This window comes from Cyprinus carpio, unplaced genomic scaffold (genome assembly GCF_018340385.1).
Source record: "Cyprinus carpio isolate SPL01 unplaced genomic scaffold, ASM1834038v1 S000006540, whole genome shotgun sequence".
Classification (NCBI taxonomy): Eukaryota; Metazoa; Chordata; class Actinopteri; order Cypriniformes; family Cyprinidae; genus Cyprinus; species Cyprinus carpio.
The window spans coordinates 49,377-58,398 of record NW_024879205.1 but is presented as its reverse complement, the minus strand read 5'-3'; positions in this window follow the sequence as shown (position 1 = coordinate 58,398).

The window sequence follows — 9,022 nt, the reverse complement described above, 5'->3', positions numbered from 1 at the left end:
ACACAGGAAATGGTAACAAGAGGTGAATGTGCATGATGTGCATTAATAGGCGTCTTAAATATTAAGATACAAAGGAATGTACAAGAGGGAATGTGCTGCAAACAGGTTTGTGACACGGTCAATATGTCAATGTGAGGTAGAAAATGATGATATCTACTGATTAAAGTGATGATGATTATTACGTGGAGGGACATGTACTATTGTACTGTACTGTAGATGTTAAGGAGGCTTGGTTTTTGAGTTTGATGAGCCTGATGGCCCTAGGGGAATGAAACGCCTCCTAAGGTCTCAACTCAGGGAAAGCACTTCCAGATGTATATGCCAAGTGAAAAAGGCCATATGGTGGTTTGGAGTGCTTGATGATTTTTTAACAGCTCTGCGTTTGCCGTGTTTTGGGAGTATATGTGTCCTGCAGAGAGGGAGAGCAGGACCCTGAGATGAGCTATTGGCTAAAGCACACAACTCTCTGCCTAAACCAATCTTGTCTTTTCTTCTTCTTATTATTATTATTATTAAACACAGGGGGTCTAATGATGCTTACATTATAATAATGTGCAAATTCACACACAACGATCTTTAATTTGGACAGAATAGCAGGTGCTTGTCTTATGCAAGAAGGTTTGGAGAAAATATGAAATAAGTTGTTATTATAGATTATTATAGTTTTATTATTTAATACATATAAAAGGTAATCTAAAATTAGCATTGTTATTATTATTATTATTATTATTAGCATTATTAACATTATTATTACATAATAATCAGTTCAGTGGATTTCTTTCACCCAGACAGACCCCCCCCCCCCCCACCATCAACCTATTTCCATGCACCCTCCACATCAACTGTCAGTCCAACCAATCCAGAATTCATTGCCATGAGAAATCTTTTTTGCAGACTCCTAATAGAATAAACCAGACATGCCACTTCCAAAAAGGCCTACTTTTTTTATTCCACCCTCTTTTACTAACTTGTTTCTCTCTGTTGTTTATGATGATCAGATCTTCTCTGTACAGTAACTGAAAAGTAAAAGTGAGGTTAGAGTGTAACCATCCAGTATTCACTACAGCTTCTCTGGAGCTTCTGATCTTTACTGAATCATTTCCATATGACAGATATAAATATTATATTAATATTATTATATAAATAATATTATATAAATATATTAATATAAAATATAAATATGTTCTTGGTCATACATTAGTTTGGGGACCAGTTCTCACTTTGAACTATTACTGCGTCAGGTTAACTGAGACTTATCCCAGCACTTACATATTGTTGCTCTTTTGTTGGTTTTTGATTGCTTCTATTGTCCTCATTTATAAGTCAATTTGGATAAAAAGATCTGTTAAATGCCCTAAATGTGATGTGAATATTAACTATGACCTTTCTGCCTCAATAAATAAACTCATATTTGCGCTTATTAATAATTAGTTAGGTAGTTAGTTAATAATTAAACTTACTAGTTAATAATTAGTAAGGTAACAGCCATAGTAAAATGCATGCCAAAAAAAGACCTAGTTAATATTAAGAATTGATCCCTAAACTAAATTTTAACCATTTTCTCAGTCTCCTAAATTGTGTTGCTTGTATTTGTGTCAAGGTGTTTGGTTTCTCTTGCTGCGTCTGTCCATATCTCATGCTCCATCAGTGTATTGTAGTGGTCACCTTGTGGTTTCACTGATCTGAGGACAGTGTGTAAAGCCCCAAGTCACATGACATGCTACTCTTAAAGAAGCTAAAATAATTTTTTTGCTTTAACAGAACTAGAGTAAGTGACTTCTTTCTGTGTGACTTTTAAAGCCTGCATGAAACTAAAATTCACAACATTTATTCACACCATTGCATGAGAGGAACACAACAAACTCACTGTAGCTGCTCCGGAGCTTCAATTCCTCTGTTATTCCATGTATTTAATCATGTCTCTAAAGCAGGTCACAGTGTGCTCCAAGAGATCAAATCCTCTACAGATGTGTATTTGATTCTTAAGAAACCCTTCAAATTCTTACTGGAGCTACAGGAATGACAATGACTAGTGATGTGGAGCCATTCATCATCTTTAATAATGAAAATAACATAATTGTAACATGTAAACAACAAGCTAAATATAAATAAATAAAGTAAAGCAAACATCTAAATAATGGTAAGCCACGTATGTAGGAATAGTTGAATAGTATGAATTTTATTTATTTCTATTTTTTTGAAGCAAAATACAACAGTTTTTTAGGAAGCAACTACAAATGAATACATGTACAGGCCTGAACAGGTATTACTTCTAGACCAGGAGTGTTCAGTCCTGAAGACTTGATCTGTAACTCACCTTCCTGGAATCTTCTAGTGATCCCGAAGACCTTAATTTGCTGGTTAAGATGTGTTTTATCAGGGCTAGAACAGGGTTATTATAATCATTAGCTAAAATAACTTGAAGAAACAAACAAACAGAAAAAAAAAAAAAAAAAAAAAAAAAAAAAAAAAAACACAACATTAAACAATTTTAACTAAACATCTTATTTGAGCTAAACACATAAAAACACACAAAAAAAATAAATTAAAACCCTGTGAAAAAAAGTGTGCTGTTCTTAGGGCCAAAAACCCTTCTCACAGATCCATTGATAAGCACCATTGCAATTAACATCAATCCAACCCTATTAATTCAGGTTTTTTTTTTTAAATAAGTAACAGCACAATTCTCTAGTCTTCCTCCATTTGGCTCTCTTATGTGTCCACTGGATGCCCAGAACCTGCAAACAGCAGATCAGCATTAGATGTTTAGAGCTGCGTGATGTGATCCTGACTGTGAGAATCATTTATTACATAATAATCAGTTCAGTGATTTCTCACCCAGAGATCACGCTGGTGCCATCAACCCATTTCCATCTGCCTTCTTCCACGATGTCAGTCACACCAATCCAGAATTCTCTTTTATCAGTAATTTTTGTAACAAAATCCTAAATAGATAAAGCAATTACATGTTTATATCATGAACCGACAATGGACACATGTTCATCTGACACCACAAAACACACAGTATTCACTCACTTTGTTTCTCTCTGTTGTTTATGATGATCAGATCTGCTCCTCTCTCTGTACAGTATCTTCTGCTTTCATCCCAGCTCTTCTTCATTGAGGACATGAAGTAAAAGCTGAAGTCAAAGTGGAACCATCCACCTGTAAACACAGCTAGTTCTACCAGAAAGACTCAGGAGGTAGAGATAAGGACTGAAGTATTTATTAGAACAAAAAAACACAAAAAATATAATTATTTTGGCGTAGGCCCCATCCGTAGCGTGGATCTGAAGTTTGTAGATACCAGCTAATCCTGCCGAAGACGAAGGCAGGGCGGAGCCTACCCCAAAAGAAAGAGGAATAATGTAATATGCACCAGATGAAGTATTTCTTAGAGGATCCTGGAACATGAACGGAAGAGATATAAATTGAGATAATTAGCCAGACATAACAATACAACATTAGATTATAGCTAAAGTATTAGCTTATATGCAATGAAGATAGACCACAGAGCCTTCGAGAGAGGCCACGATAGGCCGGACAGTGAGAGAGAGAGGCAGGCCACGATAGGCCGGACAGTGGGAGAGTGAGGCAGGCCATGATAGGCCGGACAGTGAGAGAGACCACGATAGGTCACAGAAAAGGCCCCGGCGGGCCACAGTGGTTAACGGCCCCGGCAGGCCACAGTGGGAACGGCCCCGGTGGGCTTTAAAAGAAAGCCACGAAGGCCGCAGAGAAAAGGCCTAGCTAGGCCACAGATGAGGATGTCCAAATGGACCAGTGCGAAAGCCAAGAGGCCGTAGAATGGAATGAAATGCAGTATGCACAGAGAGGGAGGCCATGTAATTAGACCACGGTGGGAACACCACGAGATGGGTAACAGAGGGGAAGGCCACGAAAGACGGGCCAAAAAAGAAAGGACTAGTTAAGCCACAGTAATCAGAGGTTGTTGGGAGTAATATGAAGAGGAATTGTACCACCACGATTATTTGCATATAGATTACCTTGATGACAGCTTGATATACCCTAAGATGTTTAGTATTTCAGGTCTAATGTAGGATTCAAATGCAGGAGGATGCCATCTTCCCAGTAGCTTCATATCTGATGTTTGTACTCCGAGTTCAACAGCATTAGTGACCAGTGTATAGAAGCGGTTGACAGGACCGCAGCTTCTAAACGTGACTACATTGAGCTGAAACCAGCAGCGCAGAGACAAAGGCCCCGATAGGCCGTGAAAGAACGCTACAAGAGGCCGTAGAGAGTATAGCTGCTAAAGGCCATGACGGAAGCCTGCGAGAGGCGGTGGAAGAGCAGTAAATGTAATGAATAGGTGTAACACCACCACCACCAGTATTTGCTTAATTTACCTTAAACACACGCATTACATTACGTTGATAGGCAATGTACTTTTCTTTAAGCTATGTGATGTGAAAGCCTTGTGTGTAGATGACAACGATAGGACCATTGTGTGTGAAAAACCATGATAAACTGGACATGGGGAGCATGTGAGAAGTAGTCACCGCCAGTAGTTTGCTAAGAGTATTATACTGTACCTTGAGCATTACGTGAAAGTCTGATCTTGACGGACATCCGATGAGGAGGATCATGTACATAGCAGCCTGAAGGCAAATTACAGGAATTCTAAACCACCTCATTGAGTAAGAAAGGTGATTAGGTTAATTGATAAGAGGTAGAATTAGGGTTCTAGCAGACATAAGAGCATATACACAGATACAATTCTTTAGGCTAGACTCCTGCGCACTCTTGATAAAACTCCATCTAACTGCCAGAAACTGTAGAGGAAACCTATCCTCCCCCCTTTCCCCCCCCCCCAAAAAAAAATAGAAAAAAGAGCCAGATCAGCATGACCATAAAAAGAGATACTCAATTTAAGCAAAATCGCTGTGACATGTGAAGGTCAAAATTGACTTTACTAGCACACATGGCTAGTATTGATGTAAATGATCTGTGCAAGTTAATCCGCTGAAAAAAAAAAAAAAAAAAAAAAGAATTATTATTCTTTGTAATCCTTAATCAAAACTGAACATTTACTTCCGCTGGTGGAATGGCATTCCTTTTCTAATGACGGCAGTTTGACGGCATGGGCAGAATATCCTTAAACACACCCCTCCAGCCTTTAGTTTGCGATAAGTGAAAGACAGACTAGAAGTGCAAACAAAAAACCATGCCCTCTATTCAATATTCCGTTTCAGCTGGAAATACGTCACCACACTGAAATAAAGTCAGCAGCGACCTCCAGTTCACGTGGACTTTAAAGATGAGCCGACTCTTACCTTGAAGCTCAAATGAAAGATGACCATATACATCAGCTTGATAGAGCCTGCTTCATAATAGCGCCAGTCCAAAGAGTGACCCGTGTAAAGACGAGGTGAGAGCCAAAGTTCTCTGCATCTGAAGTCATGGAATTCCCACGAAGCTTGATGACTCCATTAACCATGGGAACCCGACGAGTGACCCCCATTCCTATACGAGGCATTCAGAATTATTGTAGATAGATGCGAATGAAACAATGACTGAATAAACAAAGACAAAAGCATAATGATTAAGACAAAAAAATACTTAAAGGTGTTCAAAAACATAGCCCATTTTTCAGAAGGAATAATGCGAGCAACGATCTTTATCAGTAGGCTATAAAGATTGTAAGCCTTTTAATAACAAGCCTTAAAATGCCTTATTACAAGAGTTGTTCAAAACATTGAATGTATTAGTTTGATTAACATCTTGATCATGCAGCGCTAGTTTGCTAGATAAACCATCACGCAACACCAAACGCTTTATCTTAAACGTTCGAGCAAATAACCTTGCAGAGAATAAAATGTATGCCCAAGCGCATAAAACAAAAATGATACTTAGGGTGTAGGCTGATGAAGGCGAGATGCCGAAAGAGACCGTCAGCAGGCCCAGAGAGATTTCATGCGTGCACGGTTCACGTGAGCGTTGTGTGCTGGTCCGGAGAAACTTCATTGCTGCAGGTTCACGTGAGCGTGACTGGCAGCCTTAATTCTGTCTGCTGGTCCGGAGAAACTTCATTGCTGCAGGTTTGTTACACTGTTGCTGCGGGTTGCTTTACATGTCCGCGAGTTGAAGCGACCCCATAATGTGATATTTAGCGCCTGAATGTGAATTGTTTTTTTTTTTTTCTCCTCCTCAGGGAACCCTTCTCGAAACGCGATTGGGATAGTTTTGAGTAGCAATTGGCGGTTTTGAAAAAACCTGGCAACACTGGAAAGCACTCGGAACTCCGCCAATGTTTCACTTCCTCTGCCGAGAAAACTCCGAAGCCTGTGTGTGATTGGGATATTTTTGAGTAGCAAACATTCACCGCGACACCAAAGCAAAGCCCAACTATCTAATGTGCATGTTGAGAGGAATGTCAAACTCGCAATAGTTTGCAGGAGACAACCTTAACTGCAAGTAACCCAGTGAAAATCAGGCAATAGCCTAAACGACAGTTTCCGCAAAAATGACAGCGGCAGTATCTGCAAACACAATAGGATGTGAGTAGTGCGCGTTTATATCCATCGTGTTGAGAGCCGATTGGCTAGACCTTAATTGTAATGTGACGTGACATTTAGTCTTCCTAGTAGAACTTACATTTCAGTTATTAGCTCATTATTCCCACCTAGAGTACAGTGATGATGAAACTTTTTTTTAGTAACAGCATATTGCTTAGTTGCAGTTCAAAGTGACCTGTTTCATTGAGAATCTTCTGCAGCTGATTTCTCTCTTGATTGAACTGGGCCCGGTTCCCCAAAACGTTCTTATTGCTAAGTAGTTCTTAACCTATTCCTTAACCTCTCTCTTAAAGTTATGGCACGATTCCCGACACGTTCGTACGCTAAGTATATCTTCTGTAAGTCACACTTTCGTAAGGTTGGTCTGGACCATTCGTAAACAAAGCTCTCTCTTAGCTTGTTTGAGCTCGAGACGCTAGTCGCCACCACTTTGCAGCAGTCTTTTAGAAATCAGCGCAGCGCAATACAAGTCCAACTATGGTATGCTGACAATGGTTTGTGGCTCAAAAATGATTTTATGTTATGGACATTTTAAGACTAATAAAATATGTTCGCAATGGATACAGGCCCAGGGGGGTGTCTAGAGCATTTTAAATGGGGTGGCCAGTCTGGGGGCACTGGCTCAAAAGAGGTTGGCGGGGGGGACATCTGCATATTTATGTGGGATTCACTCTCGAAGTAGCATTGATTGACACAATGATGACCAAAGCAATATACGGGAGAACATATGTGAAAAGGGGCATTAAGACTAGAGCACCCTCATTAATTTTAGAAGCACCATCAGTGATTATTTCTGGAACCTGGTTAATACGCTTTTATTGCAAAACTATATACAAAAACAACAAAATACAAATGCACTTAATAAAACAATTGAATAAATGCATATTTATAAGTTAAGCACTTAACTAAAATAAGAAGGCTATTAATAAAATAAATAACTAAGGCTGACTATAATCAGCTTGCTTCCATTTAATGAGATAAGCCTACTCCTCATCTGAATTAGAAAAAAATAAAGCTTCTAGTCTTCAGTGATGCAAGAACGTTTGAGCATACACGTAATCTTTGAGCACAAGCAGAGCCAATTCATAAAAGAGCAATGTATATTTAAAAGCACACATCCATTTTTGTGTGATTGAAGGAAATCCACTTGCGAGTGGAGATTCGTGCTCGCGCATTACATGGATCAAGTAACATTATGCGCTCTCGATATGTCAAAATATCACGCTATAGAAACAGCCCTAAAATTAAGTATAAAGAGGAGAAGAAAGCGTCCGTAGGCAGCTACACATGCCAGGATCCGCTATGTGCCAGATGCAGTTAGAAATGAACTTAAAACAAGTCTATCGCAAGCAGGGCAGGACTTAGGCAGGCGGGGGGGCCCTGGGCTTGAGGTTATGTTTGGGCCCTATACCTACACTACAAATGCCCTCAAATAGAACATCATTATGGAGTAACACAAAATGAACAAACATGCTTTGAGGTTTATAAACAGTACAATTAATATGCAACATGTCTAGGCTATATTCATAAGTTAAATGTAATATTAAATATTCATTATAATATAATAACCAGGATGTGTTCTCTCAGTTGAGAAATCAAAACACTGAAATAACTTTGAGCAAAAAAAAGCAACAAAAAAAAAAAACAATGTGAGATGTATTAGTATTATAAAAGTTATTGTTATATCTGTGTCCTCTTATGTCAGGTTCTTATTTAATCAATAAATTCAATCAAATAAAAAGACATGCTGGCTATTATCAAATTAAGTCACTATCAACAAAATTTATAGATGGATTGTGCATAAATGTTAAGTTTAAATATTACATTTTAATGTAGAAATATTAAAAATATATAAATAAGCTAGTTTTATTTAAATATGAACTACAACCACCAGTAGGTGGCAGCAAGTGACTGTCTTAAGATTGAGTTTGAATCAAACGATTCTTTTTAAAAAGCTGATTCATTTTAACTTTGCAAACGACTACTTTGAATCATTTACTGGTCCGTGTAACCCTGAGGAACAAAACACTTTGGAGATGCAGCGGTTCTGCTGTTTTGTTCTATTTTCTTTCTGACATAGCAAAAGGGAATTCTGTAAGTTGTTGTTACTATACATTTGCGATCTTGCATATATATATATATATATATATATATATATATATATATATATATATCTATATATATATGATAAAAAACGGACTTGTTTGTGTGATAGGCTATGAAGCCCTACATCATAGGCATAAAGCTATGTTATAAAAACAGAAACTCATTAAATAGTCATTTTTTATTTAAAATCATTTTTAATGACATATCTTCCCCACTATGTGTAATGGCAGTAAGACAAGAAAGAGCGCTCAAACTCATCAGATGATCGCATAATTTAGTGCAACATTAATATATTAATATAAAATCATCCTCTGGTAAAGAAATGAGGTGTGAAACAGTTTGAGAATTTATGATTATCTTTATAAATGTGTGCTCTT